Genomic DNA, 8,976 nt, shown 5'->3' with positions numbered 1-8,976 from the left:
AATCTTGGCATGGTATCATCATTTCACCCACATAGCATGTGCGAAAAACTAGAGAGGGTTACGGCAAAAACTGGATACACTTCATGTAAAAACTAGTTATCTCTTTCGAAGTATCAGGGTTTCGGACGAAAACTCATCTGTTACACCGGCACTTCATTTTTTAAACTTATTACAACTCCAGACTTTTTTGCGTTCAGTATGCACCATTCAAAGCCACGTTATCAACTTTCAACCCTTTCTAACATCATTTGCTATTTTTCATGCATTTACAGATTTTTTTGAGCTAAATGACCCTGGAATTGAAAAGGGCTACAAATGAACTCTGAAAAGGTTGAAACTTGGCAAGGTATCATCATTTCACCCAAATAGCGTGTGCAAAAAAGTAGAAAGGGTTACGACAAAAACCGAGAAACAGGCCCATAAGGCCGAGCAGGCCCATAGGGCAGCGCGACAAAGTTAGGCCCGAAAGCCTACTAAAGAGAGGAGCTCGAGAGAGCTACCGCACTTGGGCTTTTAAACCAGTGCGGACGCCTCTCGGCTAGCGAGGTGGGACTAAACTTGCCGCATAGGACCTGCGCCAGTGCAGGCCTTTAGTACCGGTTCGTGGCTCCACCCGGTACTAAAGGCCAAAGGAGGGCCTTTAGTACCGGTTAGAGCCACGAACCGGTACTAAAGGTGGTCATTTCCCGCCGTTTGGCCTGGCCAAATTTGACCTTTAGTACCGGTTTGTGGCACCAACTGGTACTAAAGGCCTCTCCTATATATAGCACTTACAAAAATTTCAGTTTGTTTTCTTCTCATTTGATTTTTCATCGTCGCGACCGTCCCAGTCACCGCCGCCCCGTCGTCGCCCCCACCACGCCATCCTCGTCGCCCCGTTGCCCCGTCGTCGTCCCGTCACCGCGCCCGTCGCCCCGTCGCCGCCCCCGTCGCGCGCACCTGTTGCCGTACGTCCCCGTCCCCGTCACCGTCGCCGTACGTCCCTGTTCCCCATCGCCGCCCCTGGTCATCACGCGCCCGGCCCGTCCCCGTATGTCGTTGCCCCCCGTGCCTCGCATCACCGGCCGTCGTCGCGCTATAAATATTTTCTTTTTTTTGTTTTTAGTTTTTTATACTATTAGTTTATATAAATGTTAGATTAATGTCAGTTGTTAGATGATTATATAGAAATGTTAGATATTAATGTCATAGATGTATTAGATAGAAAATAATATAGATATACTAATGTCAAATGTTAGATGAATTGGATGAATTAGTTAGATAAATTTAGGTATATATATGAGATTTGATGATCTAATAATTAATTATAAGTTTGCTATAGAACTAGTTGATCTAATAATTAGGTAAAGATTTAAAAGTTTACTATATATGAGATTTTAGTAAGAAGCTTAATAGAACTAGTTTGTTTTTAGTAAGTGCTTAGTTGAATTAATAGAACTAGTTGAATTAACACTGGAAAAGCCTATACACAGAATCTTACCAGTAGCGCTCCACAAAATACCACGCTGCTGCTACTTAGCAGCAACGCGTGTTAGAGAAACGCGCTGCTGACAGGAAAATAGCAGTAGCGCGTCCACCACAAACCGCGCTACTGCTATAATTGCCATGACCTCGCCCCCCCCCCCCGCTAGTTATAGCACTAGCGCACTATACTGAACCGCGCTACTGCTATAGAAGTTAGCAGCAGCGTGCTTATAGGAAAACCGCTACTGCTAAGATTAGCCCACAAGTTTAGTCCCACCTCGCTCCGTGAACAGGGTGTTTACCACCTTAAATATGTTATTTCTGAAACTACCACAACCAATTGGTCTTCACTGAACTTTATGTGTAAAATTTGTGGCCGCAATATGAGTCCTCTTCGGTTCCTACCGGATAGGACTCATATTGACAATTCAGATTGTACACAAAAAGATCATTGATGGCCAATGTATTTTTAGCGTTGACGTATTTTTTGTATAGTTACACTTAGCAGTAGCGGTTTATATGCAAGGCGCTACTGCTATTCAGATTAGCTGTAGCGCATTTTGGCAAACACGCTACAACTATGCCTACCTTATCCCACGCGCACGATCGGCCCTCACTCACACTCTCACTCTCGCCCCCCGTGCCGTTAACCAACGTCGTGCGTCGCCACCGCCGCCGCCGCCGCCTTCGTCCGTCCGTCGCCGAGGTACTCCCCTCCTTCCGTCCCTCCTCCCTCCTCCTAGGACATCCTCCCTCCGCCTGCGGCCGCCCCTCCCTCCTCCACCACCGCCCTCCTCCCTCTGCCTGTAGCCACCCCTCCTCCCTCCTCCACCGGCAGCCCTCCTCCCACCGCCCTCAACCTCGCCGCCCCTAGCTACCTCTCCGTCGCCCCCCACCCCCTACCACTAGTTAGTACTAGATTTAGTAGTTGTAGATGGTAATCTAGGGTTCATAGCTAGTACTAGATGTTGCTTAGTTAGTACTAGATTTTTAGTAGTAGTAGATGTTAATTACTAGTAGTGATGGTATAAGTTAACTAGATGTTGCTTAGTTAGTACTAGATTTTTAGTTGTACTTGAACTAGTTTACTAAGTAAATTAATATAACTAGTTGAACTACTTTATTTTTAGAAAGAACTAGTTTTTTTCTATTTATAGTAAGTTTATATTTAGTAAGAACTAGTTGAATTAATAAAACTAGTTGAACATGTCATATTTGTTGTTATTTTTTAGTTTAAGCAATTGTTCGGGATGTATTAGTGATAACTTATATGGTTTCTCAGGTGACCACCGTCGTCCCCGTCACCGACCCCCTCCGACATCCCCGCCATCGTCCCCGTCACCGACCCCCTCCGACATCCCCGCCGTTGTCCCAGTCACCGACCCCCTCCGACATCGAGGTGCAACCAGCCAAATATCCTTGTATATCTTGTGTTGTTGCTCAAATAGGATATGTGGTTGCCCAAGTGGCTGTTCATGTTTAGTTTACATCTCCGAGTGGCCTATGTTTTGCCAGAGTGTTGATTAATTTCCGTTCCGGCAAATTTCAGGCGCTCGATATGTCCTTTTTTAGCAAAGGTCATGCCGGATTTTTTCGTGAATTCTGGCATGACTTGTGGTAGAATATGTACAAGTTTAATCTTTGAATTATTAATGTAGGAAATGTCGTACTCGGACGACGACAGTCTCCCGGGGGAGTGTAGCTGGTGCCACGACGATCGAGGTATGTGCGACAGGTTCGTTCAGCTGGCCGAAGATCGGCGCTTCAGCATTAAGCTCGAGGAGACCTTTGATTGTGAAATGGTACGAAAGAACGACAAGTGTTTTTTTTCGTAATTAAGCATGACTTCAACTATTTCAACGTCTAATTTTCATATTTTACAATTCGACTAGCTTATCCCATGCCATGCAAGACGCTATGTCTTGGAGAGGATGGGTTTTGAAGACCATGAAAATTTAGAAACAAAGAAAATACACCTAAGGACCCATCATGATATGGATTTTGAAGTAAATCTGTGCAATGCTCATAGCCTAACCCATTTTGGTTGCCAAAATTGGGAAGCACTTTGCAAAATGTATGGTTTTTATGAGGGTATGATTGTCATGATGGATCTTGGTGATCCTGACATCGAGCAAGACAATATGGACATTTGGGTCCTTATTGATACGCTTCCGATTGTACCGCTATGTGAGTTTCTCAAACATAGTTATTAACTAATTTATATTGTTTATTTCAAAATTGTTGATAGCTTATTTCTATTGACAGCTTATTTTGATTCTTCAAAGACTATGCGGAAGATGGTAGATAAAACCCACTACACCGATGGCACCAAATTAACGTATAAGGAGAAAAATCATCTGATCGCATTTTGTACTCTTCTTGAGAATTACAATAACTATTATTGAACTCCTCCAAATTATGGTGAATACGTGCCACTAGTGCATGTGTTGAACCACGGTAACTTCTCTGGAGATACCCTGGTAAGATTTTTTACTATTACGACATCCGTGCATCTTTTGCATACTTCTAAAATTAGTACGTCATTGCTAACTATGAAGTTATTATTATGTTTTTCAACAGAAACTCCCGATGGATTGTGTGCCTCATCTGATGTCTCTGAATGGTCGCCTCCCAGTTCTGAACATAATGCCAGGTAAATCTAGGGAGCTCACCTGTGCATATCGGATTTCTAAAACCGGTGAACACATGATCATCAAAGAATGGAAGAAATGTATGGACATTCGCAAGGAGGTTCTTGGAAGTAACATTCAGCGAAAGGCAAGAATTGGAGACAGGCTAATCTCCATTCTCCATAATGGAGAGTCAGGGGCTATCTTGTTTTTTGCTATTTTACCTTAGAAAATGTAGTAGGTCTTAATCAAATGTAGTAGGTCCTATGAGGTACAATATGTTTATTATGTGGTAATGTGTTAGAGTTGATAATGAGGAGTACTTGTGATTACGACTAGTGACCAATTTGCTATGTGATGTCATTGATGAAAACGATGATCTTGAGGAGGTGTTATATGACAATGATGTATTATGATGATAAGTTGTTAATGATATGATGATGATGATGATATTATTATATCATTGGGTGAAAGAACCGCGGATTAGTTTCAAGTGGATGGACATCCACTTGAAACTAGTCCATGGTTCTTTCAGCCCGTGATGTAATAACTCATTATGATGTAAAAATAATCTCTAAATTCCTGTTGTATGAAAACGTGTGTAAAGGTGTATGAATACAACATGAAATAAAAAAGAAATAAAATACTAAATAGTAGTAGTAGCGCGGGAAAGTAGAAGCGCTACTACTAATTACGAGTAGCGCAGTCCTGAAGAAGCGCTACTACTAAGTCAATTTAGCAGTAGCGTGGCTCCAAGCGCGCTATTGCTAAGCATTAGCTGTAGCGCCTTATCAGTAGCGCTCCTGCCCACGCTACTGATAGGCCTAAAACCCGCGCTGCTGCTAGGCTTTTCCCTAGTAGTGTAATAGAACTAGCTAGTTGAATTAATAGAACGGCTAATAAGTGTTTATATCAATTAATGTTTCAACTATATATGAACATAGGAAATCACGACAAGCACGACACATGCGACAGAAATTTCCTAGTTGATGGTAGGCGCTTTAGCATCAAGCTGGATGAGACCTTCGAAGTGAATGCAGTAAGTCACAACGACAAGTATTTTTTCGTAATTAAGCATATGCTTCATTTGCTTCAACTTATAAATTTAAGTTTTTATTATTCTACTAGCGTATCCCCTGTCATGCAAGAATTTGTATTTTGGATAAGATAGGTTTCAGTACTATGAAAACTATGGAGGTAAAGAGAGTTTACTTGAAGACCGAGCATGGTTATACTTTCCACACAAAATTATACAATGCCGACACCTACAGCTATTTTGAATGCAAAACTTGGCAAGCACTATCCAAGGCTTATGCATTTGAGCCTGATATGGTTATCACCTTTGATATTCGTCCAGAAGATGATATTGAAGGTAATATCGATATTTGGGTCGATGTGAAGACGCCTCTAGTTCTACCATTATGTGAGTTCCTCAACCATATTTATGTCTTTGATATTTTTATTTCAAAAATAGTTGACAACTGATTTCTATTGACAACTTATTTCCATTCAAGCAAACATGTCCGGCGCTTGGTAGACAGGACCGTCCACTGTCCTGGGGCTGAACTAAATTCGAGGACATAAGTCAATATGTTCCATGGCTTGAGGATCTTGATGCTGTCAAGAGAAATTATTTTCCTAGACTTGCAAATCTTAGTACTCAAAACGTGTGACCAATAGTGTTTGTATTGAACTACGGTGACATATATTTAGGAAAGATGATAAGATTTTTACTATTTGTCCTTAGTGCATCTTTTGTATACATTATTTTTAAGCTAAACTTCATTGCTAACTATGTTACTATACGATGTTCTTCAACAGGGACTCCCGATGATAGTTGTGCCTTAGTGGATCTTGACTAACGGTAACATGTCAATGGTTAGCTTACAGCGAAGACATCCTACATAGCACATGAGTGCATTCAGGATTTCTAAAACCGAGGAATGCTTAATAGTGAAAGACTGGAGCAAAATTTTGAATGATTGCAGAGAAGTACTAGGGGGCAACAATCAGAAGCGCAACCCACAATTAGGAGACAGGTTCATCTGCATGCTCCAATATGATGAATCAGGAGAGCTACACATGTTCTATGCCATTTTACCTGAGAGAGAGAGCAGCAGGAGTGATTAGCTAGTTCCTGCTCTTAATTAGTAATTTTCGTCTCATGTCCGTGTTCTTCGTCCTGAACTTAATTATTAGTGATTTTCTTTTGTGGTCTTAGTTATGAACGCTTATAATAATCTCATGACCATGTTGAACTCGATGATATCTTTGCTTTTTGTACAAGTGAATGTTTCTTCTTTATGCTACTGTTGGTGGTGATTACATAATGATGATAAAAATAGTGGTAATGACTATATATATATGATGATTATTAGCTAGTGTTGCTGTTGGTGAAGATATGAGATGCAAGAGTTTTTATATTAATAAGTGATGATGAGTTATTATATAATTTATGAAAGGGAAAATAAATGGAAAGCAATCTCTAAATTAATTGGAAAACACAAAATTAAAGGGAAAATAAATAATAAAACCAAAACCCCTAAACTTTTAGTACCTGTTGGTGTTACCAACCGGTACTAAAGGGCTCCCCGCCTCCGGCGCTGGCACGTGCCACATGGTGGCCCTTTAGCGGCGGTTCGTGTAGAACCGGTACTAAGGGGGGGACCAACCCTTTAGTGCCGGTTACAAAACCAGCACTAAAGGGCCTTACGAACCAGTGCTATAGCCCGGTTCTACACTAGTGATTGATACCTCGTTCGGAAACAAGGAAACCGAGTAACTTTCCACTTGGGTCTCCGAAAATGCACTTTGATGGATTGAGCAGGTCGGAACCTTTGCGTGACTTGACCACTATGTCATCCATGTATGGTTCCACATTCTGACTGATTTGAGTGAGCAGTCACTTCCGAATCAGGCGCATGAACGTGGCACCAGCATTCTTGAGGCCAAAGGGCATAGTGACATAGCAAAAACATCCAAATGGGGTGATGAAAGCTGTTTTTGTCTCATCGGGTCCATACAGACAGATCTGATGGTACCTGGAATACACATCCAAAAAGGACAATCGCTCACATCCCGCAGTTGAATCAACTATCTGGTCGATGCGGGGCAGATTGAAATGATCTTTCGGGCAGACCCGATTGATATGCTTGAAATCAATACACATTCGATGTGACTTATCTTTCTTAGGGTCCATGACAACATCGGCGAGCCACTCGGAGTGGTATATCTCATGGGTGAACTCAACTGCCAGAAGCTGAGCCAACTCCTCGCCAATTGCCTTCCTCTTCTCCATGGCAGACCGACGGAGATGCTCTTTAACGAGTTTTGCTTTCGGGTCAACTCGGAAACGGTGCTTAGCCAGTCCCCTAGGTACACCTGGCATGTCTGATGGTTTCCATGCGAAGATGTCCCAGTTCTCACGGAGGAACTGGATGATCGCTTCCTCCTATTTGCTGTCGAGTGTTCACTACTAGGGAAAAGCCTACAAGCAGCGTGGGTTTTGGGCCTATTAGTAGAGCGGGGGCCAGCGCTACTAATAAGGCGCTCAAGCTAACGTATAGCAGTAGCGCGGGTGCCACCTCCGCTACTACTAATCTCTAATCTCTGTTTTTTTTAATTTTTTCGAAAAAATCGATTTTTTCCCTAATTTTCAAATTTCTGAATTATTTTAACCTCCAATCTCTAATCACCCCTCATCATTCCAAATCATCTAACTTCCCGGACGGTCACCCATCCTCTCACTACTCCAGCTTGAGCACGCTTAACTTCCGGGTTCTATTATCCCTCGTTTCCAAGTCTGCACTTGTTGTTTTCCTGACAATAATAAGATGTCAATCCTATTAACCTCAGGAATTTAGCTTGACCATGAAGTCACACATTTCACTGTTTGAGTTTGAAACTATTGTTCTAAAAAATAACACTAATATTTAGTAACACTAATATTTCTTGAATAATTAGTTTGACCATTGTTTGACCACAGTTTGACCATAGTTTGACCAGATTTGACCAAAATTCAAAAAAACTAAAATAATTATTTAGTAACACTAATATTCTTGAATAATTAGTTTGACCATAGTTTGACCAGATTTAACAAAAATAAAAATAAAAACTGAAATTTGATGATTTTTTTTGCCTCCAGATCTTAAATGCCCCGTAACTTTTTTTCTGTTAGGTTTTTGATGATTTTGAAAATGTTTAACGGGGTTCCCCCAATTAAATTTGGATGTAACTTTTTGAGTAGATGATTTTTCATATAAAAAACTTTTTCATCCGAGTTAGTATGCAAAAGTTATGCCCATTTTTACAAATTCTCGAGAGATTTTGCAACTAAAGTCGAAATTCATATTTGCAAATTTTCCAAACAACTAGACCACATATCACATGGGAAACTTATTTTTTTTTATTTTTTTACATTTTCATCATTTTCTTTTTTTTAAACTGAAAAGGCGATCCACAGGGGGGGGGGGGGTAGAGTTTGAAACCCAGTATTTAGTAGTAGCGCGGGTTTTTACCCCTCGCTACTACTATGGCATGTCCCCGAGGGGCACGGTTGAGACCGATTGGTAGTAGCGAGTGGTAAAAACTTGGTAGTAGCGTGGGTTTATAACCATCGCTACTAGTAAGTAGCAGTAGCGAGGGTTTTTAACCCTCGCTACTAGTAAGCGTCTGTGTATAAGCTTTTCCCTAGTAGTGGTTGTTGAAATATGAGTCAGAGCAGCATTGGGGTCGGTCGGGTGAATGTGAACCGGTTTTGTTTCCCCGGCCGACTGAAATATAGACTCTGACCTAGGCTTTTTGGCACGCAACAAATCACTCGGATCTGCATTCTTCTGGTATTCTTGAAATTCCACTCCTGCCATCTGTTCATCGGCTACCT

The sequence above is a fragment of the Triticum dicoccoides genome, chromosome 2B (genome assembly GCF_002162155.2).
Source record: "Triticum dicoccoides isolate Atlit2015 ecotype Zavitan chromosome 2B, WEW_v2.0, whole genome shotgun sequence".
Lineage (NCBI taxonomy): Eukaryota > Viridiplantae > Streptophyta > Magnoliopsida > Poales > Poaceae > Triticum > Triticum dicoccoides.
Note: the sequence above shows the minus strand (reverse complement) of the source record.